The sequence below is a fragment of the Megachile rotundata genome, chromosome 4, assembly GCF_050947335.1.
Source record: "Megachile rotundata isolate GNS110a chromosome 4, iyMegRotu1, whole genome shotgun sequence".
Lineage (NCBI taxonomy): Eukaryota > Metazoa > Arthropoda > Insecta > Hymenoptera > Megachilidae > Megachile > Megachile rotundata.
The window spans coordinates 18,265,610-18,283,028 of NC_134986.1; the positions used below are offsets into that span (position 1 = coordinate 18,265,610).

The 17,419-nt window shown below is 37.6% G+C and overlaps 1 protein-coding gene across 2 annotated transcripts in view; it reads left to right on the plus strand.

Moving 5' to 3' along the window:
- Positions 1-955: 955 nt before the first annotated feature.
- LOC100878167 (RNA-binding Fox protein 1) overlaps positions 956-17,419 on the plus strand; it is a 341,805-nt gene continuing 325,341 nt past the window's right edge. For both annotated transcript variants that reach the window (XM_076530956.1, XM_076530957.1), the window contains exon 1: positions 956-1,348. The gene's annotated coding sequence lies outside the window, so the exon portion shown is untranslated. The remainder of the gene's footprint in view (positions 1,349-17,419) is intronic.

Sequence of the window (17,419 nt, forward strand, 5' to 3'; positions counted from 1 at the left end):
ATTTTTTAGATTTTATAATATGGTGGATAGTCAGAATAAGTCGACAGTGTATAAAATAATATTTCTTATAACCTTAAGAGGGATGTTTTTTTTTTAAGGTTATGAAAAAATGATTTAACACCTTGATGTAATTATATTGTCTTTGCTTTAACTTTCTCACAATCATTTTATAATATAATAGACAGTCAGGTGAATAAGTGTACAGTATATAAAATGATATTTCTTATAACCTTAAGAGGGATGTTTTTTTTTTGAGGTTATGAAAAAATGATTTAACACCTTGATGTAATTATATTGTCTTTGCTTTAACTCTGTAACAATCATTTTATAATATGATAGACAGTCAGGTGAATAAATATGCAGTATATAAAATGATATTTCTTATAACCTGAAAAGGGATGTTTTTTTTTGAGGTTATGAAAAAATGATTTAACTTGTTGGTGCAATTATATTGTTTTCATTTTAACTCTGTAACAATCATATAAATAATTGCTAATGGAATTTATAATATGAAAAAACAATGTCTATATCAATATTTATACATGAACTCTGGCTATGTACTTGCAATTTTGAATCTCAGTATCATGAAGACATAAGCAATATGGAGATTCATGAGTGTAGACATTTTGTAATTTGCTTCAACTCTTTGCACTTCAAACGGCCATCAAGAATGAAAAAGAAAAATAGGCCGATCGTGAGGGAGCACGTGACCATCCATCAAACATCGAATCGTCGCAAAAATCCGATAAAAAAATTTCAATTTGTGTCGCGACGGTCTATCGGGAACAATAAAAGGGCATAGGTTTAGGTGGAAAATCGAGTGGGAAAAAAGGGAAATCGGGAATGTTTTGGCAGCGATAAGGGAAGCACGGTGTTTCGCGGAGAGGTCGCGGTGTTGCGCGCGTCGCGACGGCGCTCACGAACGGCCTTTAAGGTCGACGAGAGCCGACGACGGCAGAATCGCGCGAGCCACTGTGCCATTCGGACACCGACTCTTTCTCGCTCGTCGTTACGATTCAACCGCGTCGCGTATACTCGTCGATTCGTCGTCGATCGAGGACGTCGCGTTCTCGTCGATCGACCGTCCACTCGTGTCTCTCCAGTACGTCAGTGCTTCTTGTCCAGCTGGACCAGTGACTGTCGGTGCCGTTGTTGTTGTTTGTTGTTGCTCTGTTGTTCGCCGTTCATACATGCCGATTATTGTTTCCTGCGAATACGCGCTATTAGTGATAGATATCTGGTGGTGGTGAGCATCGATCGACGTGAACGAACAGTGATCAGTGTTGAAATCGAGGGAGACACTGAATCCTTTGGGAAATTTCGGATCTTTTGGAGGGGATCTTCGCCGGTGAGTGCCTTCTTTCACAGTAAAAATTTCTGTCGCGTAAAGTTTGTCAGTTATTTGGAGCAGTGTGGTCTTCTTCTAGTTCTCATGCTTCAAAACCCCATCGCAGATTTTGTGGAATATTTTTTAATGATTTGAGATTAATTTCTGAGGCGAAAGATACTTCACTGAGGTGAAGATTCGGGATTTGTAATTTATTTAAAAGGGTGGTTCTCTAGCTTGCAACGTGGTTCAAAAGTTCTTTGCATAGTATTTTTTAGTGATTTAGCACTAATTTTCAACGCGTACTTTTATTCTCAAGATACAGATTTGTGATAAAATTTATTTGGAGGGTAGTGAACTCCATCTACCTTGGAGCGTGGTTCAAACCCTCAAGCTTCAAAACCTCCTGCAAAACCTAAAGCTTCAAAACCTCAAGACAAATATTTTACGATTTTTTATAATGATTTAGAATTAGATTTCTATGCAAAAAGTACTCTCATTGTCAAAACTCAAGGTTTGACATTAACTTTATTTGGAAGGTGCACTCTCCCTATACCTTGAAGCATGATTCGAAATCACGTCGCAAATTTTGTGCGATAGCATTGTTCAGTGATTTGTGATTAATTCTGTATGCAAAAGTTACTGTAATTTTCAAAGTTTTCGATGTAATATAGAATGTATTCAAAGGGGAGTAACTCCCTCTATGTGGGAGAGCGTGGTTCAAAACCCTGCCTCAAGTTTGTTGATCATGTTCCACTGATTTGTAGTTACTGTTTGATGCTAAATTATCATGATTTATGATCATGGATTTTATTTTATTTTAACACCTGTAATTTTTAGTGTAATTAAATAATATTTATCCTGAACTTCTATTTATTGGGAAAGCATGATAATCGCTTTTGATTTTTGATCGATTTCTAATTAATTTAAAAGATATTATTAAACTTAATTCATTAAACAAATTCTTTGATCAACACTTTGTTATTAGATCATTGTTCTAATACCTAAAACAAAATTTATTTCGAATGCACTCTATTTTTCCTAAACCAAGAAAAGCATGATTTGAAACCTTTTCATTTATTATTTTACTTCTGTACAGCTTAACAGGAAAATTCATGGACCTCATAAAAGAGTTTCTTTTGAACAGTATACGCAATTTTTTATTCAGAAATCTCCAGTGATTTTTATCGCTCTTTGACCAGTTAGGCTTTGAAACAGTATTTCGAGTAGATCGAATGTTTGTCCCTGTTGTATTTCAGCTTTTCAAATTCTTTGATCTATTATTCTTTTCTGATCACTTTGACGCGAGACACCGTTCTTGCAATCCATTTAGCGCGCGAAACAACATTTATTTCAAGTGTATCGCGCGCGTCCCTTGAAATTTACACGGATTCGAAACTGCATCTCGAATCGAATTCTTTGATTCGTTATTCTTTCAGTTCTTTAATCATCCTTCGACACGACGAAAGCTGTTATCGCAACTCTTCAAACAGCACAAAGAAACGTACTCGAAGCACGATTTACGCAGTGGAAAAATCACGAAACGTTCGCTCGAAATCGCCTTCCAACTTTGTTGATCTATCATTCTTCGCGTTGGTGGGTCTTTGACGCGAAAGGAACTGTTGCTGCATCGACGCAACCTTTAAAACGAAATCCACTAGCGGTAGATTGTGCGGTAGCTCGTGAAAATCGTAGATCTTTCGTAAAAATCGTGGTTCGTTGCAAGAGCGTGATTCGAGCGAGGATTGCATCTAACAAGCGGCAGACACGCACTTGCCTCTACTCGAGTTTGCCCGACAGCCTTCAGAACTCGTGTCGACTGACAGTCTTTCAACGAGCAGGGACGATGAAATAAAAAGAAAAAAAAAAAAAACAGAAAAGATCTTTCGGAGAATGACATACTCTCGGTTGAGAAGTTCATTCGTATTCGAACCCGGTCGCGCGAATGTGTAGGTGCATAAATATACGGACGCTTTGTTGCCATTTCTCTTTTACCAACCTTGAAGTCTCTTTTCCTGTCTGGTGCCTTGTTCTTCTTGTCAAATCAGTGTAATTGCAAAAACTTGCAGAAACTGTTATATTATATTAAATATCGTCGCGGTTTATTTAGGTCTCGACACGTGGCAGCATAATATTTGACCATACATGCGTGGGTGGATAATATGTTGATGTGTGATAGTTGGTTGGGAAATATTTTGTATATGATGGGTGGGAAAGGAACGTATAGGAACACAGCGCGTGGAAGTTCAATGCGTTGAAGTGCAATAGGTAAAAGATCAGAGAGTTGAATTTCAACGCATGGAATTATAGGTCATTGAAGTTCCATGCGTCGAATTATGGCCCAATCGAAGTTCCACGCTTCGAATTTCAAGGCGTCGAATTATAGAGCAGATGAAGTTCCACGCGTGGAATTACAAGGTGTCGAATTACAGCGCAGTCGAAGTTCTACGCGTCGAATTACTAGGCGTCGAATTATAGCGCAATCGAAGTTCCACGCGTCGAATTACAGCGCAATCGGAGTTCCACGCGTCGAATTTCAAGGGATCGAATTACAGGGCAATCGGAGTTCCACGCGTCGAATTACAAGGCGTTGAATTATAGCGCAATCGAAGTTCCACGCGTCGAATTACAGCGCAATCGGAGTTCCACGCGTCGAATTTCAAGGGATCGAATTACAGCGCAATCGGAGTTCCACGCGTCGAATTTCAAGGAATCAAATTACAGCGCAATCGAAGTTCCACGCGTCGAGTCACAGCGTAATCGGAGTTCCACGCGTCGAGTTACAGCGTAATCGGAGTTCCACGCGTCGAATTTCAGGGGATCGAATTACAGCGCAATCGGAGTTCCACGCGTCGAATTTCAAGGGATCGAATTACAGGGCAATCGGAGTTCCACGCGTCGAATTACAAGGCGTTGAATTATAGCGCAATCGAAGTTCCACGCGTCGAATTACAGCGCAATCGGAGTTCCACGCGTCGAATTTCAAGGGATCGAATTACAGCGCAATCGGAGTTCCACGCGTCGAATTTCAAGGAATCAAATTACAGCGCAATCGAAGTTCCACGCGTCGAGTCACAGCGTAATCGGAGTTCCACGCGTCGAGTTACAGCGTAATCGGAGTTCCACGCGTCGAATTTCAGGGGATCGAATTACAGCGCAATCGGAGTTCCACGTGTCGAATTTCAAGGGGTCGAATTACAGCGCAATCGAAGTTCCGCGCATCGAAGTTTCACGCATCGATTTTTAACGCAATGGAAGTTCCACGCGTCGAATTTCAGCGCAATCAAAGTTCAACGCGTTGAATTACTACCCGTTAGTACACAGCACGTTGAACTCCAACGTATGGAAATACAGCGCGTCAAACTCCCACGTATTAAATTTCCACTCGTCGAACTACAACGTACTGCATTTCCACGAGTGGAAATTTAACACATCATTGTTCCACGCATTGAAATACAGTATGACGAATTTCAGCGCACCGAAATACAGCATATCAAAGTCCCATGCGTCGAAATACAACGCCTCCAAGTTCAACGCGCTGAAGTTCAGAGGGACGAAGTTTAAAGTCCCTAAGTTCAATCCATTGAAATTCCGCTCATTGAAATACAGCTCTCCGCGATTCCACACATTGAAATACACCACATCAAAGTTTAGTATGTCGAAATACAGGGTGTTGAAATCCAACGTGTTAGAATTTAATGAAGTTCAGTGTGTCGAAAGTCCATGTACCGAAATTCGTAACAAAATGTAACAACTCGAAATTCAACGCATTGAAATACAGCGCATCAGCACACAACGCTGTCAAAGTATCAATTCACAACGCATTACACAAGATATCAAATTACTGCAAACGTAGAAACTACAGAGTGAAATTACCTGAGATTGCAGGATGTATAATTAAATTACGAATACATCCTTTAGATAATGATATTAATTGGAATATCGCTTTGAATTGAACCTTGTCGGAGGTTCCTGGAAACTTGTAGCGTTTCGTGGAAATCAATCGGCATTAATAGCATCCAAGACGAAACTGATTGACTTAACCAACGATAATTCCTTCGTTGGGCAAATTGCGCGGCTGTCGTGTACTTACGGTAGTATTTACAAACGACAAGGTCTACGTTCACGAGCCGCGACAAAAACGGTTTTCCAGCACGAGTATCTCCAAGTTTACCAGATTAATGTCTCGCTTTTTTCCCCCGACGTCAATGGAGCTTATTCTCCTGTTGACAACCGATTAAATTCGAATTTCATTGGTAATTCTGAGGTTGTTTCTTGCGTTCGAGTCTCGTATCGAGTGATCGAACACGACGATCATTGTGTACGTATCTCTCTCTCTTTATCTTGCCTCTGATAAACGATGCTGTCGTTTTCTCGCGATTTCTATGGGAAGCGTTTCCTTACGTGGAGTCCACTGAATGGATCATGCATTCGGGACACCGGTGAATTTATAGCGACCAGGCTTTATCGATGCTCTTATCGATGTGTATTCTCCGTGTACGATAAACTAAACGACGTTTTTTATTATCGAATATAAAGCTCAAATATTGAAGCTGATTATCCTCGAAGGGACACGTTTCCAAGTGCGATCCGAACGTAAACAGGAATATATCGAACTCGTGTTTTCTGCGTTGATTAGCGCCTGTTATGGCGGCAGCCATTATCTGTTGCGTTTCATTGCGAGATTAACGTGTTGCTGGCGCGCCATGTGGCTGACGAGCGCTCGTAACACTTTTAATAATTTTCAATCGCGCACGTCGGAGGAGTATAATCTCTTATTTATCAACCATGTGGTTACAGCCTTTTCCAAGTTTTTATTCTTCCCGTATTTTCATCCTCAAATTAGAATCAGCGATCAAAGTTCCGCGAATAAAATACCTTCCCCGCCTAATAAATACGTAATCTATATTAAATGTACACAGCTTCCCATTTTATGGAAGAGGTAATAAAATTCGCATGACTTTCTACAGAACTTGATAATTACAGCTCAAGGGAGAAACAGAGCGTGCAAACCAGGGACGTCGCGATTTTTTGTCGGCTACATTGTTAGCTGGCCAGTTAATTAAAATAATTAAAACATAAACAACATTTTACTCGTTTGTGGAACCTACGCTTTCAGCTGTATAAACGTCTGATCCAAAACAGATTCATTTTGCTAATGTTTCTGGTTGCATTCATTGCTGAAAATCGTTGAAAATATTAATTTGAAGACTGAAAATGAACATACATTAGTACATTAATTCACAGACACAATAATGTGAAAGCTAAATTCAATAACATAATTCAATATCATCGAAGATTAACATATAATCAGTACTTAATAATAAAAATGAAGGAGGTGCATCTTTTAAGAAAATTTAATTGTCATGTGCTTTAAGGTTTCGTTCTATGAATTTGTAAGTGTCCTTAAAAAAAGCTGTATTAAACGTCTGATCTAAAACAGATTCATTTTGCTAATATTTCTGGGTGCATTGCTGAAAGTGGCAGCTTGAAAATATTAATTTGATGACTGAAATGAACACACATGAACGAAGAGGCTCATGAAATAGTTACATCAACATTTTACAAATTTAATGGTAAATTTACATTATCATATTAGTACATTAATTCACAGACCCAATAATGTGAAAGCTAAATTCAATAACAAAATTCAATATCATCGAAGATCAGCATACAATCAATACTTAATAATGAACATGAAGGAGGTCCATCTTTTAAGAAAATTTAATTCTTATGTGCTTTAATGTTTCTGATCCAAAACAGATTCATTTTGCTAATATTTCTGAGTGCATTGCTGAAAATGGCTGCTTGAAAATATTAATTTGAAGACTCAAATGAACACACATGAACGAAGAGGCTGCTGAAATAGTTACATTAACATTTTACAAATTTAATGATAAATTTACATTATCATATTAGTACATTAATTCACAGACTCAATAATGTGAAAGCTAAATTCAATAACAAAATTCAATATCATCGAAGATCAACATACAATCAATACTTAATACTGAAAATAAAGAAGGTGCATCTTTTAAGAAAATTTCATTCCTACGACCTCTACGGTTTTGTTCTATGAATTTGTGTCCTCAAAAATCCTGCCCCACTTTCGTCATAAACGATTACAAAGACTTACTATGAAAAATGACCGTAACATTAATAACGAAAGTAGGTTTCGACTTTAATTTCCTGTATTTAAAAAATGTAGCAAATAAAACGTTCTCACGCCACTTTCACCTGATATAAAAAATTAGCATAATTCAGATTGCATCGATCAGGCCGAAATTGCATGATAAAAATGAAAAGGTGCAACGCAAACACACGAGGCGGCAACTTTCTCCGTGTCAGTGTCGCAAGCGAAAGAAAATGGTTTTTTTTTTGTAGCGAGCACGTAGAGAGCGGTTTCGGCGAGTGGAACCGGTATCCGCTGGAAGGTCTTTCTCGATCGTGTGTACAAAGAACAGATCGGATCAGCGCATCCAGGATCGGCTCTCTCGATCGTCGAGCAAGAAGTTGACTGACTCGCGCGACCGCTCCTCTTTTGTCGACGTACCAGATCACGTTCGACCGGATTTCTGAAGGACTGCTCGCTAATGTCCGAAGGCTTGGCCACGATATCGATGCGCGGCTTATCTATCTCTCCATTCGACTCATCCTATCTGCTTACTTTCGGCTTATCGGAACGATACTTGTATCGTCTTACCTGCATCGACGTACTCGACAAATCTGCTGTTACATGCCTTTTCAAATTCTACGTTTTACCATTTCTGGGTTTTGAATTTTTATCGGGGAATATAAGTCACGTCTGTTCCACGTCTAAGGTTATTTTTGGACGTCGCCATCTTCGATTTTGTTCTAATTGATATATTTTGTAGTCCATGTGAAATTAGGGGGGGTTTAAGTCATCATTTTGCTGGTTTCGAATTTGTTAGAGTAACAAGTCTTCAACTCACCTGCTGTATTTCGTAAGTGTAAAAGGAAAGGGAATGTAGAAATTTGGAAATATACAAATTTGCAAATGTAGAAATTTGGAAATATACAAATTTGTAAATGTAGAAATTTGGAAATATACAAATTTGCAAATGTAGAAATTTGGAAATATACAAATTTGCAAATGTAGAAATTTGGAAATATAAAAATTTGCATATGTGGAAATTTGGAAATATACAAATTTGCAAATGTAGAAATTTGGAAATATATAAATTTGCAAATGTAGAAATTTGGAAATATATAAATTTGCAAATGTAGAAATTTGGAAATATACAAATTTGCAAATGTAGAAATTTGGAAATATACAAATTTGCAAATGTAGAAATTTGGAAATATACAAATTTGTAAATGTAGAAATTTGGAAATATACAAATTTGTAAATGTAGAAATTTGGAAATATACAAATTTGCAAATGTAGAAATTTGGAAATATACAAATTCGCAAATGTAGAAATTTGGAAATATAAAAATTTGTAAATGTAGGAATTTGGAAATATACAAATTTGTAAATGTAAAAATTTGGAAATATAAAAATTTGCAAATGTAGAAATTTGGAAATGTAAAAATTTGCAAATGTAGAAATTTGGAAATATACAAATTTGCAAATGTAGAAATTTGGAAATATACAAATTTGCAAATGTAGAAATTTGGAAATATACAAATTTGTAAATGTAGAAATTTGGAAATATACAAATTTGCAAATGTAGAAATTTGGAAATATAAAAATTTGCAAATGTAGAAATTACTAATCTGTAAATTCAATCATATGTAAATTGATCACATTCAATATCTCTAATTTTCAATTTGACTTACATTCAGTCTACCATAAAAAAAATACGAAACTTGTATGGCCTTACAGTATCCACTACCTAACCTTATAAAGTTAATGCAGCAAAATCTGCGATGTGGTCTCAGTACTCCTGTAATGGATAACGTATTTATTTTGCTCGATTCGGTACCTGGAAGAGCAATTATGGATACGGTAGCTGATCGACGCAGTAGATACAGCCATGTGTTGCGGGACACATGATATTAATGCGGTGAACGCAGTTGTGAACAGGAATGCGTGTAGGAAAATGTTAAAATGGCGCGTAATGAACGTATTGAGTTCGCTAAAGGATTTATCGCCTTCTTTTTTTATACGGATATTCAATTACGAAGCTAATCTTGACTGAAATCTTATTGTAGAGTCGATTATTTTTTTCAGTGTATGAGGAAAATTATTTATCGAGATTTTCCGTTAGTCATCAGTCGATTAGGTGGAACGTGGATCATTGGTCGTAGGAATATTTTTAACGCGAAATTTTGCAATTTGAGACTTGGGAGTGTGGAAATTTTGTGAATGATGTACTTAGGGTTATAAAGATGTAATAGTTTAGGAATTTGGAAGCTTGGAAATATTTTAAGTTGTGGATTTTGCAATTTTGGAATTTGAGACCTAGGAGTGTGGAAATTTTGCAATTTGTGCACTTAGGACCATAGAGATGTAGCAGTTTAGGAATTTGGAAGCTTGGAAATATTTTAAGTTGTGATCTTTGCAATTTTGGAATTTGAGACCTAGGAGTGTGGAAATTTTGCAATTTGTGTACTTAGGACCATAGAGATGTAGCAGTTTAGGAATTTGGAAGCTTGGAAATATTCTAAGTTGTGGATTTTGCAATTTTGGAACCTGGAACCATGGAAATTTCGGAATTTTGGGCCTTGAAAGCGTAATACTGTAATCTGAAAATTTGAGAGCACGGAAATTTTGCTATTTCACAATTTGAGAACGTGGAAACTTGGGAGATAATTTTTAGGAGCACTGAAACTTGTAAGTGCAGAACCTTGAGAGCTTGGAAAATTACAAACTTAAGAACCTCCTATCTTCCATCCTGAAAAACTCGAGTTTCATAACTTTTCCAAACTTCAAACCCCTTGTAAGATCCTACTAAAAATTTTGCAAATTAAAGAATACTATAAACCTCATAATCCAACAATTTTTCCTAAATCCTCCAACTATCCAAACTCATGAACTCGTAAAATGGCGATTCTTCTCGATAAAATCGTCGAAGAGAAATTTAGTCGAATTCGATATTCCATTGTTCGATTCTGTTTCGAGCAAGAATCCATGAGCAGACGTTTCGCGATTTGCATAGATAGTGGAAGGAAGGTTTGCCCCTACTAGCCGGTTTTAACGTCGTTATTTTCTCCTCGGACACAGCAAAGGAACGGTGCAGCGTGCGTTCTACCAGCCACGTATGCGTGTAGGTGCACCGTAATTTCGGGTAATTTTATTTCGCTCGTGAGACACACTGGCTGGCCTGATTACGGGTTGACAGAGAGAAAGAGACGATGGAAACAATTGACCGAAGAGCTTCGACAAAGAGCGAGACAGGATGGCCAAAGTCTCTCGATCGCTGCTATTTCCCTCGGAAAATGCTGGTTACTTTGATCCTGGATTCGCGACGCTGAGCGGAACGTGACCGGCATTACTGTCATTTGCATCATCGGGGTACGACAGATTCATTCTTTGATGTTCGATGACTTTTAAACATGCTTATATCACGTTTTATTTACTTGAAAATCAATTATCAAACTCTATTATAGAAGCTACACAATGTATAACTATGGACGCACCTGAGAAATGTTTATAGTTTATGTTATCAGAAATGAATTAATATATGAGGTTAAATAAGATAGTTTAGGTACAATGCAATTAAATAAACGAAGAAGTTATTTCTTCTAGTAAACAAGAATTTTAGGTTATGTCTGTGTTCAAGCGAACTCTAATTCGAAACTCCATTTTGTAACATATATAATGAAAAACCATGGACATATCTTACAGACTTTGACAATTTATCTTATCAGAAATGAATTAATATGTGAGGCTAAATAGGATAGTTCAGGTACAATGCAATTAAATAAATGAAGAAGTTGCTTCGTCTAATAAACAAGAATTTTAGGTTATGTCTGTGTTTAAGCGAACTCTAATTCGAAACTCCATTTTGTAACCTATATAATGTAAGACCATGGACACATTTTACAAGCTTTGACAATTTATCTTATCAGAAATGAATTAATATATGAGGTTCAATAAGATAGTTCAGGTGCAATACAATTAAATAAACGAAGAAGTTATTTCTACTAACGAATAAGAATTTTAGGTTATGTCTGTGTTCAAGACGTACTCTAATTCGAAACTCCATTTTGTAACTTATATAATGAAAAACCATGAACATATCTTACAGACTTTGACAATTTATCTTATCAGAAATGAATTAATATGTAAGGTAATATAGAATAGTTCAGGTATAATGCAATTAAATAAACGAAGACATTACTTCTACTAATAAATAAGTATTCTAGGTTATGTCAGTCTTCAAGCGAGTTCAGAAGAGCTCATGGAATGAGAGTTTGCTGAAAACATTATCAAAGTTTGCGAGATGTGTCCTTAGTTTTAAATTGTTATTCCAATATTGATATCACGATTGATATCGTAAGCCTACTTGTAAATCGATTGTCAAACTCTCCTATCCTATACATTGTAAAAGCATGGACGCATCTCACAAACTTCATCCACTTTTCAAGCAAACTTATCCTACCACAAATGAATTAATACCTCAGGTCAAATCTCAGACTTATCTGACTTATCTGGCAACGAGTCAAAATAAAAAAATTGCTCCTAATAAATAAAAATTCTCCATTAGAATATAAAACCTTGATATTCATACCTGACATAATTATATTCGAAAGCTAAAGAACAAAAGTTTCTTGATTACGTAAACTATGTTCGAAGAAATAAATAAATTAGAGACGAATTTAATTTGTATTCCCGAGATGATTCAGCTTGTAATTCGAAGCGAATGAACTTCGTTCATCTCGAGCTTTGTAAGTCACGGAAGAAATTGGATAGGAAAATAGTTGGAGAAGAATCTGAAGCAGCGTGAACTCATCTTTTTCACGGAAACTTCGTTTCGAGGTGGAAGCCAGCTTAAGCGGCGCGAAGCCGTCAGTCTGGTGAGAGAGCACGTTTTTACGGGTCCTCTTCGTACCTCTTCTTAGTTTCCGCGCTTAGATCGTCGCGTATCCAATTGTTCGGGGTGTCCGCTCTTCCCGGATGTTGGCGAAGGGATAAGAACTAAATGAACAGAGGTCTTTGGGTAATTAAAGTATTATCTTCGTTAAACAAATTATCGCTGTCATTTTTGTTCGTCGGGACTTATAAGTTTCTTCATTGGAAGCTTCTTTATTGGAAGTTTGAAAGATCAAGCTAAAAATTGATGAAGTTGGAGATTTTTCGAACTTCTGCATTTCTACATGTCCAAATTATTACATACCCGAATTTCTACATGTTCAAACTTTTATTTTTATACATTTCCATTACCAAGTTAGCAAAGTATTAAAAAATGACCAAGTTCCTATATTTTGCAGTGGCTGAATAGCAGAGTTCAAATTGTAAAGACAAGTTTTAAAATAAACGCACGAATTTCAATATTTCTACATGTCCAAATTATTACACACCCGAATTTCTACATGTTCAAACTTTTATTTTTATACATTTCCATTACCAAGTTAGCAAAGTAATAAAAAATGACCAAGTTCCTATATTTTGCAGTGGCTGAATAGCAGAGTTGAAGTTGTAAAGACAAGTTTTAAAATAAACGCACGAATTTAAATATTTCTATATGTCCAAATTATTACATACCCGAATTTCTACATGTTCAAACTTTTATTTTTATACATTTCCATTACAAGTTAGCAAGGTAATAAAAAATGACCAAGTTCCTATATTTTGCAGTGGCTGAATATCAGAGTTCAAGTTGTAAAGACAAGTTTTAAAATAAACGCACGAATTTCAATATTTCTACATGTCCAAATTATTACATATCCGAATTTCTACATGTTCAAACTTTTATTTTTATACATTTCCATTACCAAGTTAGCAAAATAATAAAAAATGACCAAGTTCCTATATTTTGCAGTGGCTGAATATCAGAGCTCAAGTTATAAAGACAAGTTTTAAAATAAATGCACAAGTTTCAATATTTCTACATGTCCAAATTATTACATATCCGAATTTCTACATGTTCAAACTTTTATTTTTATACATTTCCATTACCAAGTTAGCAAAGTAATAAAAAATGACCAAGTTCCTATATTTTGCAGTGGCTGAATAGCAGAGTTCAAGTTGTAAAGACAAGTTTTAAAATAAATGCACGAATTTCAATATTTCTACATGAAAAAATGTAAATTGAAAATAACCAACGCCCATTCAGGGAGAACGTATAAAAGCCGTGTAATCCCGGTCGCATGTAGAGCGTAGAGGTAGAATGCACGGCACGTAGAAGTATCGGAAGGAAAATCGACAGGAGCGTAATAACGATTGCACCGTCTAATACGCGCTCGGTTTTGTGGAACAAGTCGAAGTAGTATCGATTGGTCGATGCATAGATACTAGATAGAGACGCGACATAACGAGGCGTGCAAGCTGTTGCATCCCGGTGCATCCGCCAGCGATGCAGCTGGCCGTGATGCAACTTGTACACGTGGTACCGTGAAGGTGCAATCTCGCGAGCCGTGATTCGAGTCAATGTCGGCTCGTAATCGATTCATAATTTACGCTCGGCCGTGTATCGAAGGCGGGATAAAATTAGCAGTTTTCCAAGTCGATGATCATTCGTTCGTACGTTGCAATCAGAATCTTGTCCGACGATTTCATTCCGGAATAATCGAGGCGTGCCAATAAAAATCGTCGCGTTTAATTTCAACGATTCGTTTTGCGGCCGGTTTGCTTCTTCGAAACGTCCGGAGACGGGCAACCTTGAAAACGTTTCGATATATTCGCGGCGGATTTTATAGAGAATCGATACTCGGTCTGTTCGATTTTATGCACGTAGCTGCATCAGCGTTTTGTAACTTCGCTCCTCTGCAAAATCTAATGACCCTTTGATGAGCCTTTTTGCGTTACACGTTCTTTCCGTTTTCTTTATCATTGAAATTTCTTGCTAATTTATCGGAGCAACATCCGTCGAATAATTTTACCGGTCAAGGGAAATTAAGGCGGTGATTTATCGCGGCGCGAGTGGACATCGTGAATCCTAATTCTGACCCCGGTGGATTTAGGGGAAACTAACATTTTCGCACTAATTACTATTTTTGAGTATAAGACAATTTATTAAATACGTTGAGTGCCACGCAAATTCTTAAGAAAATTCAGGCCTTGCAATAAATAATGGAAAGTATTTAAATTCATTAATAATACAATCTTGCATTAAATAAAAATTAAGTCAATTTTAAAAAAAAATTTCAGTAATTATAACAATTTTTTAGCTTTACATTATGTTACACTGACAGCCACCGGTGGTTGATGCATCCTAAAGTTCAGTGTCCTCCAAATTTGTCATGATTTTATTTTATATTTGAATTTAGTTTAATTTTAATTTTATTAATAATTTGAGGATTATGTGTTTTAAGACTTATAGCTGCTTTAATATTTTGTACATTATTTTTTGACGGCTGACATGGCCTGAAGTTCAGTGTCCAACGTTAACCTCTTTCCGTATGATTAGTTTGTCATGTGCATCAGTCAGAAGTAACTATTAACTACAGTAGTATTAAAATCATTAAAGAAAGTAAAAATGTGACTATTTTATATTCAATGGTCTTTGACTAAACAACTTATAATTAGACTTGAACTTCAAACTGAAATATATTAAATGTTCCAGTAGAATTTATCGTATATGAACCGTAAGTGTCACATGTAGACCGTAATTTGTCATATGTCAAACTGCAAGGGGTTAATTCAGGACTCCAAAAGATTGAAGATCAAATCCTTGTTCGGTAGTCGAATCGCACATACCCCTTTCTACGTTCTCGTTCGCTCTCACGTTTCCTGTTTCGCGTTACTGGAAAGCGGCCTCTTAAAATGGAAACGAGCGAAACGAGAATTCAGACCGGGTTCCCTCCTCGCCTCTTCGTTTCTGCTGACTCTTGTATACACGCGTGACTTCGAAAACAGCCGTGCCGACTCGTACATCAACGGCGCGCAGAGTTTCGAAACTGCCGGGAACTTGTCTGGACCGGAAGTGGCAGTCTCAGGTGTTCGGTAACCGAAGCGATACTTGTCTTTACGAGCAGCGTTGTTGCATAGCATTAACGATCGCGTTTACACAACTACTTTCGCCGTGACGCCCTGTTCTCCCTTCTGATCGGTGACGCGTTCGTAGGATCCCTGACCCCTCGCTGTTTCTTCGATCATTGAGTTTAATTGCTCGCGAGCAATGACACTGTAATGGCGGCGGTCTTTGGTCACGTGGTACGCTTCTTAGACTCTGCTGATCTCTGTAAAAGGTCTCTGGTATTGCTACGGATATTGATATTAAATTTTTCTAGATTTTCACATCTCTAACCTTAAATTTCTAATCCCCTAAAATCTCTGGATGACTGAGTTCCTGGGGTCCAAAATTTCTAGGTTCCCTAAATTCCTAGGTTACGCGTAGGAATTCGGCGCGTAGTACATCGACGCGTAATAATTGGACGCGTAGGAATTCGAGGCGGAGGAATTCCACGCGTGGGAATTCGACGCGTAGAAATTCGACGCATTGGAATTCCACGCGTAGGAATTCCACGCGTGGGAATTCGACGCGTAGAAATTCGACGCATTGGATTTCGACGCGTAGGAATTCCACGCGTAGAAATTCCACGCGTAGGAATTCCACGCGTGGGAATTCGACGCGTAGAAATTCGACGCATTGGAATTCGACGCGTAGGAATTCCACACGTAGAAATTCCACGCGTAGGAATTCCACGCGTGGGTATTCCACGCGTGGGAATTCGACGTGTAATAATTCGACGCGTAGGAATTCCATGCGTAGAAATTCCACGCGTAGGAATTCCATGCGTGGGAATTCGACGCGTAGAAATTCGACGCGTAGGAATTCCACGCGTAGAAATTCCACGCGTAGAAATTCCATGCGTAGGAATTCCACGAGTGGGTATTCCACGCGTGGGAATTCGACGTGTAATAATTCGACGCGTAGGAATTCCATGCGTGGGAATTCGACGCGTAGAAATTCGACGCGTAGGAATTCCACGCGTAGAAATTCCACGCGTAGAAATTCCACGCGTAGGAATTCCACGAGTGGGTATTCCACGCGTGGGAATTCGACGTGTAATAATTCGACGCGTAGGAATTCCATGCGTAGAAATTCCACGCGTGGGAATTCGACGCGTAGAAATTCGACGCATTGGAATTCGACACGTAGGAATTCCACGCGTTGGAATTCGAATCATTATAAAAAAAAACTTTCTCGAGTAATCATCCAGAGAATTCTTGCTAATGTTGAAAATGTTAGCCCTTACGTCGAACGCAGAAATACCAAAAGAAAAATGATGGAGTACCAGATCCCCCATTGGTCGACCAAAGACTATTTCTGTATAGGAAAATATTTTCCAATAAACTGTAAACGATAAACTCAATCAAATCGCTTTGGTATCTCGACAATCTTTCCATTTTAACTGGCACAGTTACTCTCTCCTCCGTTCGTTGATAATTCGCTTCAGTCTATTCAGGCTTAAACAGAAGACCGATAGCCCGGTGGAAAGCGTAATTAACGATGCGAAAAAAAGAGAGGTATCGAAACGGAGAGTAAAACGGTTTATATTCGACCTGTTTCCCTCTCGTTTGAAAGACCCGGCGAGAAATGTAGGACAGAACGGTCAAACAAATCATTCGCGGGCACAACGGCGCTCGAATAGATAAAAGAGCCGAAACGTTCAACGGCGAAAAAGATCGACGATATATCCCCGCCGGTTTTATAACTGCTTTTACAGTCTAACGTATCAATTTTCCTGGCAAGCAAAGGTATTCTGATGAAAGGTACATATCCCGTTCAGAAATTTTACGGGGATTGTCTCTCGATTCTGAAATTGTTAATTTAACAAGTTATAAATTACTGCGATCGTTTAAGTCCTAATCGAGTACACATTTAATCGTTTACATGGTGATTCAAGATATAGTCTGCCTCGTAATTGTCTCTGGAATTACAATTTGAAGGGTGGACTAGTTTTATAAGTCAATTAGCTTTTAAATCTGGGTAGATTATGTTGCAATTTTGAAATATAA